Raw genomic sequence first — 9516 nt, 5'->3', positions numbered from 1 at the left:
ATATATATGTATACCTATGGAACAAACCTGCACTTTTCTGCATATGTATCCCACACCTTAAAGTATAATTTAAAAAAAAAAAGAGAAAAAAATCGATTTTAAAAACTAATAACTTAAAACTGCCACATGCAAAAAAGAGAATCAAAGTGGTCCACAAAACTTCTTCCTTTCCTTCTGAAGATTTTACAATGCATTGTTATCATTAACCAGTATTCTACTATTAAACTTAAATGGTCAATTCAAACAAACAGCCCTGAGACCATTCTTCCACCACTGATTAAAACTGGGGTGGCTGGTGTTAGGGTTAATATTCATTTAGCCTTCTGAGCCTTCTGGGCAGACTAGGTGACTTTGCCATCTCCAGAAGCCTTCTTGTCCACTCCTTTGATGAAACCCAAGAGCAACTGTCTGTCTCATATTATGAACAGCAAAGCCACCCAGAGGTGGATAGTGTGAGAAACTCTCAACACAAATGTGCTTGCCAGGAACCGTATCAATGATGGCAGCATCACCAGACTTCGAGAATTTAGGTGAACGCAGCATTTTACCAGAACGGAGATCAATCTTTTCCTTCAGCTCAGCAACCTTGCGTGCAATGTGAACCATGTGGCTATCCAGTACAGGGGCATAACCAGTGCTGATTTGGCCTGGATGGTTCAGGATAATCACCTGAGCAGTGAAGTCAGCTGCTTCAATTGTTGGGTCGTTTTTGTTGTCACCAGCAACACTGCCACAACAAACATCCTTGACAGATACATTGTTGACATTGAAGTCCACGTTGTCCCCAGGAAGAGCTTCACTCAAAGCTTCATGGTGCATTTTGACAGATTTTAATTCAGTTGTAATGTTGACAGGAGCAAAGGTGACCACCATGCCAGGTTTGAGAATACCAGTCTCCACTCGGCCAACAGGAACAGTACCAATACCACCAATTTTGTAGACATCCTGGGGAGGCAGGCACAAGGGCTTGTTAGTTGGACGATTTGGTGGTAGGATGCAGTCCAGAGCCTCAAGCAGCGTGGTTCCAGTGGCATTGCCATCCTTACGGGTGACCTGCCATCCCTTAAATCAAGGTATGTTAGCAGTTGGCTCCAATATGTTGTCACCATGCCAACCAGAAATTGGCAGAAATGCTATTGTGTCGGGGTTGTAGCCAATTTTCTTAATGTAAGTGCTGAATTGATTGCCTCATATCTCTTCTAGCTGTAGGGTGGCTCAGTGGAATCAGTTTTGTTAACACCAATAATTAGTTGTTTCACCCCCAGTGTGTAAGCCAGAAGGGCATGCTCTCAGGTCTGCCCATTCCTGGAGATGCCAGCTTCAAATTCAGCAACACCAGCAGCAAAAATCAGGACAGCAGAGTCAGCCTGAGATGTCCCTGTAATCATGTTTTTGATGAAGTCTCTGTGTCCTGGGGCATCAATCATAGTCATGTAGTACTTACTGGTCTCAAATTTCCATAAGGAGATATCAATGGACCACGTTCACACTCACCTTTCGGTTTATCCAAGACCCAGGCATACTTGAAGGAGCCCTTTCCCATCTCAGCAGCCTCCTTCTCAAATGTTTCAATGATTCTTTTGTCGATGCCACCGCATTTGTAGATCAGATGGCCAGTAGTGGTAAACTTGCCCAAATCTACATGTCCAATGACGACAATGTTGATACGAGTCTTTTCCTTTCCCATTTTGGCTTTTAGGGGTAGTGTTCATGACACCTGTGTTCTGGCAGCAAACCCGGTGCGGAAAAGGGGGACAATTATTTTTTAGTACCTAGGTATGCTGGACACTGAAGTAGGAATGAGACCCTATCAAGTGGTGAGCTAAAGAGACATGCTCCTCACAAGCAAAGGATTTATATTTTAATGTACATATTAAGAATGTGAACAGCTGAATAAATATATAATGAACATTATAATAAACATGTGAAGGTAAAGACACTATTCAATAGTGTCTATACAATGACACTCTAAAATAGTTTCTATACTCTACTATACAATAGAGAGTTGTGGGGTTTGTGTTGGGTTCCTGTGGCTTCCTCTTGTGATTTCTGCTTGATCCTCTCCTCTTCCAGACCAATCTTTTAAGGTAGAGTGCTTTAAAACTCAGTCCTACAAGTTATTCTCATCACTACTACACTCTAATTCTGTGATTTGCCTGGAATCAATGCTTCCATCATTGGTATAATCCTATTACTTCCAATGCCACATATATCTTTCTGAATTCAAATTTTTATCTCATTCTAGTATTTCCCCAAGCTATAGGCTCATATATCTTTTCACTAAGCATTCATGTCCAAAACAGAAATCTTGATATCCCAACCATCATCCCCAAATTCTTTATTTCATTATTTGTTCATCTCAATCACACAGTTGCTCAGGATAAAGATCTTGGAAGCATCCTAATTGCTCTTTTTTATAATGCAACAGAATATACAGTCATCTGCCTTTAGAGTATAGTCCAGGTCTAATCACTTGCCAACAATTCCACTGTTCCTATCTTAATCCAAGCCACCATTGTCACTTTTCTAACTATGTAGTAGCCACCATATTGGTCTCCCTTTTTACATTTTACAGTGTCTTTCCCCTACAATCTATTATAAATACAACAATCTAAGTAATCATTTCAAAATGCAGATTGGTGGTGACTCTTTAATGTCTGCAATCTTTACACTTCATGTAAAATCAGAAATCTTTACTGTGTTCCAAAATGCCATACATGTTCTGGCCATAGGATTCTTCTCAGGCCTCATAATCTGCTGTCCTTCTGGATGGCTGTGATCCAGGCACACTGGCACCCTGCTCTTGACACTGAGCAGATATTGCTTCTATAAAACTCTACATTAATTCCCTCTAGAGAGAGGTTCGTGTATTTGTAATTCCATCAGCAGGAGTAGGTTCTATATATAGGCGTTCATCAGAGACTTATTATTGGTAATAGTGCATGACACACCTCCTTTTTGAATCAGTTTCTATGTTTCCATAATGTGAAATTTACAAAATTTTCATTTCCTTCTGTAATAAGATACTATCTTGCCAAAGAAAATAATCGATTCTGATTTCTTTCTGAAAGTTTATAATTTTTCTAAAATGTCATAAAATCTCTTTCTAAATTCGTATCAGATTCTAAGATCCTATTATTGGGAAATGCTTTGACTACAAAAAAAGTTTAAAGGAAATTGCTTTATGAGAATAGTCATCTAAATTAGTAATACATTGTTAGTTTGTGTATATTCAATAAGAAAAAACAATCATCTTTATATCCATATTATTCTCTAAGTTTCAGAAAGGTAATCCAGTTGCTGAGAATTCAACAGCCCCTATGATATTAAATGGAAATGTTCATACAATTACTGACTTTATGGTTCTTACTTTATTCCTGAGGGAAAGTCAATAAAAGAATAAAGGAAATATATTTCTAACTCTATTGGTTTTACTATGAACATTTTGTTTAATTACTAATATTGTTTAAACATACATCTCTTTCATCTTAAAGCACTGTTATTCACATCCTCCTCTTGATCAAATAAGGAATTAATTCCATTGAATTATCTTAAATATGTTAATAAGGAAACAATAAATTAAATTATTGTCCCTTTAGAGTCTCTGGCATTCTCTCACATATATCTTCTTCTATTGTCCATATCCACTTTCTTCTACTGATAATATGTTTCAGCAAAAATACTCATAGCCAGCATTCTCCTTGATGTGGAACAGATTTTTCCATGTTAGTAAGTGAATGATTATTAGCCTTGGTTCTACTTTTGCCCTACATCAGTTTTCCACAGGTGTTCAGCTAGGCACTTGCTGCCTAATCTATTCTTCTCCCCAAACCAATGAGATACCATCTGGAAACAACAACAACAAAAATTCAATTTTCTAAATTGAAGTTCTGTAGGAATTAGAGATAATGGTTTTTAATTCCTCACCTGACCAATATTAATCACTCATAATTTCTATGTAATATAGCTATCCTTTTTTATTCCTATTATATCTTGTGAACTAAATGTTTTATCCATCAAAGCATACTGCAGAAACAAAGAAGCTAAAAGAGAAAAAAAAGAAAGAAAGAGAAAAAAAAAGATCTGCAGACAGTAAGGGAAGAAAAGAGGAATGGAGCCACAAAGAAACAGAAGAGCTCCTGCTTTGTTCCTGCTGGTCCAATGTTTGGAAACTGGCTGGTGCTCTAATTGTATCTCACTGTTTCTCTTTATTTTGGAACAAATTACTAGAATGAGTAGCCCAGTATCTGACAATTTGACTGGCCTCCATTAGTGACACTGAAGTATGTACCTCTTCCTCAAATTACTAATAAAATCTAAATAACCTCTGCTCCCACCTGCTTAAATTTTACATCTACAATATCTGGAGATGAGCCAAATTCATTTGCTATAACCCTATTCATCTTGGAATCTAATTACCAGGCACTTCCCTCAGAAGCCTAAGCTCAAACTCCATCTCCCACAGTTCCTATTAGTGTGTGGAAAGATCCTGACTTTTATCTCCTGCCCCTATTTTAAATTGTATCTCTTTAATTCCACGTTAGCATAAAACGTGCACATTCTATCACAATCTACCCTCAGAGCAATGGAGCAAAAGATAAGATTAAACTTTCAAACACAGCAAGTCTGCTTATGCCATTGTAAGGGTTTTGATTTGGAAGGACTGGGATCCTGAGACATGAACTTGAGAAACTGGGGTAGATGCACTTGAAAATCTTGAAAACCTAGACTTGTTTCTCTCACAGGATCTTCAGAAGCAGCCCACTCCTCTGCCTCTCAAGACAACATGCCTCCCCCAGCATAAGTCTCTGTTCCCGCTCATGGCCAGAAGATCAACAAATAGGATTGTTCACAACCCAACTTCATAAATAAATTGCTATGCTACCTGAAGGAGGAATGGTACTATATCATTAAAGATCTGTAGGACTAAGTCACATGCACTTGTAGGAGCTGGGAGAGAATGGATCTGGTAAGAGCTAGAATAAGAGGGGCAGAACATAAAATTTGGTGAATTTTATAAACATGGAACCGATCTCCTGTGATAAGAAAATAAACATCCTGATAAGGATGCCAGAAGATAGCATCATTATGCTGCTAGCAAATCCCTGCGAAGCTTAGAGGAAGTAGTGATCCACCCTAAGTAAACAGAAATAATAGAACTATTGTGGCAAGTTGAAGAAATATTTTTTAAAAAACTTACAAAACTGAACATGTTTTAGTGGACACCATGTAACATCAAGAGCCTTCCAAGTGACAAATCATAGTTGGTAGGAGACACCCAGGTGAGGAAGGTACTGAGAAGTGGAGGATGTTGTCTGCAGGCAACTTGGAAGGAGATACTATTACAGAAGTGACCATCCAGATAGCAAAGGACATGACATAAAGGAGGCAATAATGATAGTACTTAACCATCAGAAGCAAGCTGTCCGCAACTTTTGCAATGAATAGCAAGATCTTAGTCACAGGCATGTGACTAACCTTTAGAGATATCCAGGGATGGTAAGTGTAATATGGTTTCCATAGAGACAAGATAGAGAAGAAATTAATGAAGGGTTTGCTTAATCTATATAAAGGAAAAGACTGTACAGTTGATAGGCACCTCAATTTAAAGTCAGAAGCTTTATGCCAATTCAGATCTGAGTTTTCATATCTTAAATTGATTGACTCAAAAGATGACTAGGTCCCCAGAGAAAAGGATCTACAAAGTGATGGTAAACAAACACTGTGATGATTCCCTCCATCCTTCCCCCAGGGGACTTACGGCTATTTGTTAGAGTGGCTGTATGTACAGGAAATGAAAATGTCAAACATTTCAAGAACTTTGAATTTGCGAAAAAGACTCTGGATCCCCAGGGGTTAGTGTTTCCATGGTGTGACACAACAAATGTAAAATTAAGCATAAGTAGCTATGACTGCTTTCCAGTCACTTTTGTTTCCTTGTGTAAAGAATCACCAATCAGGCCTCAGGAATTAATGCTTTGATTACAGACTGTGGGAAGGTTGCTAAGAAATGTGAAATGTCTGAAATGTTTACCCTGCTTGCAAAATAAATAGTTACCCTGACAAAGTTTCATAATTCTGGCAAAGAACATGAGACTCCTAGGTCACTTATAAGGAACTTTATTACTCAGGGCACAGTATGAAAAACCACCAATCTTTCAAATCAGGGTTCTTGCAAACCTACCTAATCTTTGCCTTGGAATAATATATCTTTATTAAACTTCTCAGGAAATCCATGCATCCTCCACCCTGGAATGAGCCACTGTATCTTCCAGTGCTGTTTACTATACAAATATAACTAAAAAGATGGTCCAAAAAACACAGTATGATAAAGTCATACACAAATGAAAAAGACTCATAGAAAATTGTCTCCCATTAATACCCAACACTCATTTCTATACCTTTTAACTACTGATGAATTTTCTCACAAGTGTACCATCTGCCTGCCACTTTGACTCATTAATATGACTGACAGGGGCTAGGGCTAAATCAGTTTAGTTTGTGCTATGCAGCATTTAACTAAAGCTACTATTAACAGAACCCCATAACAGCCAAATGAATTTTTGACTTCAACACTGTGCTCTATATTCCCAGTTGAATAAACCCCATAAAGCTAACAGTGTTTACCTTAGAAAGTCAGGTTGCATTATACTGTAGTTTTTGTATTGAATTTTCTACCAAGGCCAAAGCATTAATACAGGTACAGCTGGATACATTAAAAATTGTCTAGATGCCACCATGGACAACAACAAGGACAATTCCAATGTCGCCTAATCTGGATAGCTTCCAGAACCAACATAGTATTTCCTTAAACACTAGGAGTCTTACTACCAACCCTAAGGTGAAAGTCACTGTTTTTTGGTGGGGAAGCAACTTAATACCCAGCTTTGAATATAAGAAATACAATCCCAATGGCACACAACGGACTCCTGGAAAGAAAGGGTTATTTACAATTGTCGGAGGCCCCCAACAGGAGCTACTTTGATTCTCAGTTTCATCATGAAAAAGAGAAATGTCAACTAACTGTTGGCATGGATGAAGAGAACAGATTGAAATGAGTAGTTCCTTCAAAAATGAAGCCCAGACTCAACCATATGAAATGAACTAGGAACCCTAGGGTCTACAAGTTGGCAGGAGGAGGGGTGACAGCTAGAAACATTGTCAACTTGTGACCCACAGATCAGACGTAGAGGATCACAACAAAACTTTTGCTTTTTGGTGTGCATATTGTAATGTCCTACTCCCATAGGAAGAAAAACTTCTTTATTTCAAACACAGAAAAGTTTAATATTTTTAGAAATTTAAACGCTAAAAATGATTTTTATATCTCTATCACATATAGCAGAAATTGCAATAGACTACCAAAAATTCACCTATAAATTAGTTCATTTAAAAGTCACATTTTAAAATTAAAATAAAAACTTATTTTCTACATATGTTATGCTGTAATTAAAATGACAACTTGGGCAATATTAGAACTCTGATTTAATTGAGGGATGTTTGGATGATTACAAACAGTGAATTCATTTTTTTAAAACATGAAATTCTAATTAGTGTTGGCTTCCTGTCAAAATCAGTAATTAAGAAAGTTGTCAAAGTCAATCCTATTATTCATCCTGATAATGAAATTATTTAAACATCAAACATAAACATTCTATTAAAATGAAGAGTATAATTGTTGTTAACATTGCTCACAGGGCTTAATAAATATATCATATCAGCTGCATTATCCACCTAAATACCTGTACACAGATGTTTGTGATTAAGAATTTGTAAACTTATCAGAGACTGAGATTATTTTTTAAAATAATATTTAAATATGTTGATTTGGTACAAGTGACAATTGTGGGTAAATAATGCTCCATTTTCTTTTAAAGAAAACTACTATGTTTTTATGAACTCCACTTATTTAAAGTGCTGGATTTTATGCCTTTTGGCATATATCCATGAAACTATTATACGTTGCCAAATATATCCATTGCCCGTGGAAGTTTTATCTTGCCTATTTAATTCCTCCTTTCAGTCTTTACTCCTCCCTTTTTCCAACCACTATCAGCTTTTCTTCACTATACATTGGTTTGCATTTTCCAGAATTTTATACGACTGCAATTAGAGAGTATGATTGTGTCTCAATTCTTTCACTCCCTTAACTATTTTGAAACACTGAGATTCGTCTGTGGCATGTTATAAATTCCTAGTTAATTATTTTTTATTGTTGAGTATTATTCCATTGTATTGCTATATTCATTCATATTTTGTTGGACATTTGGGTTGTTTCTAGGTATTATTTTACCCTACTACAAATAAAGATGATATGAACATACATGTTCATGTACAAATTTTTGTATAATATATGTTTTTATCTTGGATAAATATCTAGAGGTGAAATATCTGGATCATATGGTAGGTCTATATTCACATACAGTAAACAAACTCATATTTCCATTTCTCCTCCTGTCCACCTTTATGTTATTGTTACAGGATTCCTTTGGTGGTGCTTCATCAGCTGGAAATCTCTGTGGCTGGATTTGCTCTGCCTGCTCAGCCCAGCAGGCTGAACTGAGCTTGCACTTGCTCAGATCTTACACCTGCAGTGGCTCTGTACTCAGCCCACAGCTGGACCAGGCATGCTACAAGCAGCTTCTGCATTGGGTACTGGTGTCTAGACAAGAGGAATCTGGTGGTGCCTGAAAACTTGGAGATGCCAGCAATTGCAAAGCCCCAAGGAATGTTTCAACTTTTGCTTGGGGAGTCCTGAGGTCTGAGCCCCCAAGAGATGTCACAGTTCTTCACTTCCATAGCTCAGTGAGCAGAAACATGATACAGCTCTCTTCTCCCATAGTCCAGTGAACAGGAGCATGTTACAGCTCTCTTTCTCCCATAGGCTGGTGGACAGGAGCATGTTACAGCTCTCTTTTATTACCACTGCACGCAGCTCAGCAGGTTTCAGATTTGTGTCCCACAACCAAGAGGAAAAAGGTGTGTGGACACCAGAGAGTGAGTAAGGCATAGAAGAATTTTATTGAGCAACAGAAGGAACACTCTCAGTTGTGAGAGGGGACACAAAAGGGGGTAGCAGTCTGTGTGGCTGAGTCCAGGGTTTTTATGAGCTTACAATGGGGCAATGCATGCTGATTGGCATCATCCAGAAGGAACAAATCGAGAAAGAGAGGGTAAGGCAGGAATGGAAGTTCTCATTCTGGTCATGGACTCTATCCAGAACTGGCAGTTAGGATTTTAGGCTTCAGGCTGTCTTTGGCTTGAAGGTCAAGTTTCACCAGGGACCTGTCCTGTCTGTCTAGGAATTTGTCTGTCTCCTGTGACTATTGCTATTACTGCAATACATTTTCTTTTTATTTGTTATAAATCCCAGAATATATTTTCTTCAGCCTGCAGTTATTTACTTTTTAAAAAGATTTAAATAATATGATAAACTCATATGCATATGTGTGTTTGTGTGTGTGTGTGTGTGTATATATATACACACACATCATCTTATTATGTCATTCTGGTTCA

The 9516-nt window shown here is 37.6% G+C and overlaps 1 pseudogene; it reads right to left on the bottom strand.

Moving 5' to 3' along the window:
- Positions 1 to 311: 311 nt before the first annotated feature.
- Positions 312 to 1687, bottom strand: LOC105518564 (annotated as a pseudogene).
- Positions 1688 to 9516: the final 7829 nt, after the last annotated feature.

The sequence above is a fragment of the Colobus angolensis genome, unplaced genomic scaffold, assembly GCF_000951035.1.
Source record: "Colobus angolensis palliatus isolate OR3802 unplaced genomic scaffold, Cang.pa_1.0 Scaffold320, whole genome shotgun sequence".
NCBI lineage: Eukaryota > Metazoa > Chordata > Mammalia > Primates > Cercopithecidae > Colobus > Colobus angolensis.
Note: the sequence above shows the minus strand (reverse complement) of the source record. Positions and strands in the feature narration are given on the sequence as shown.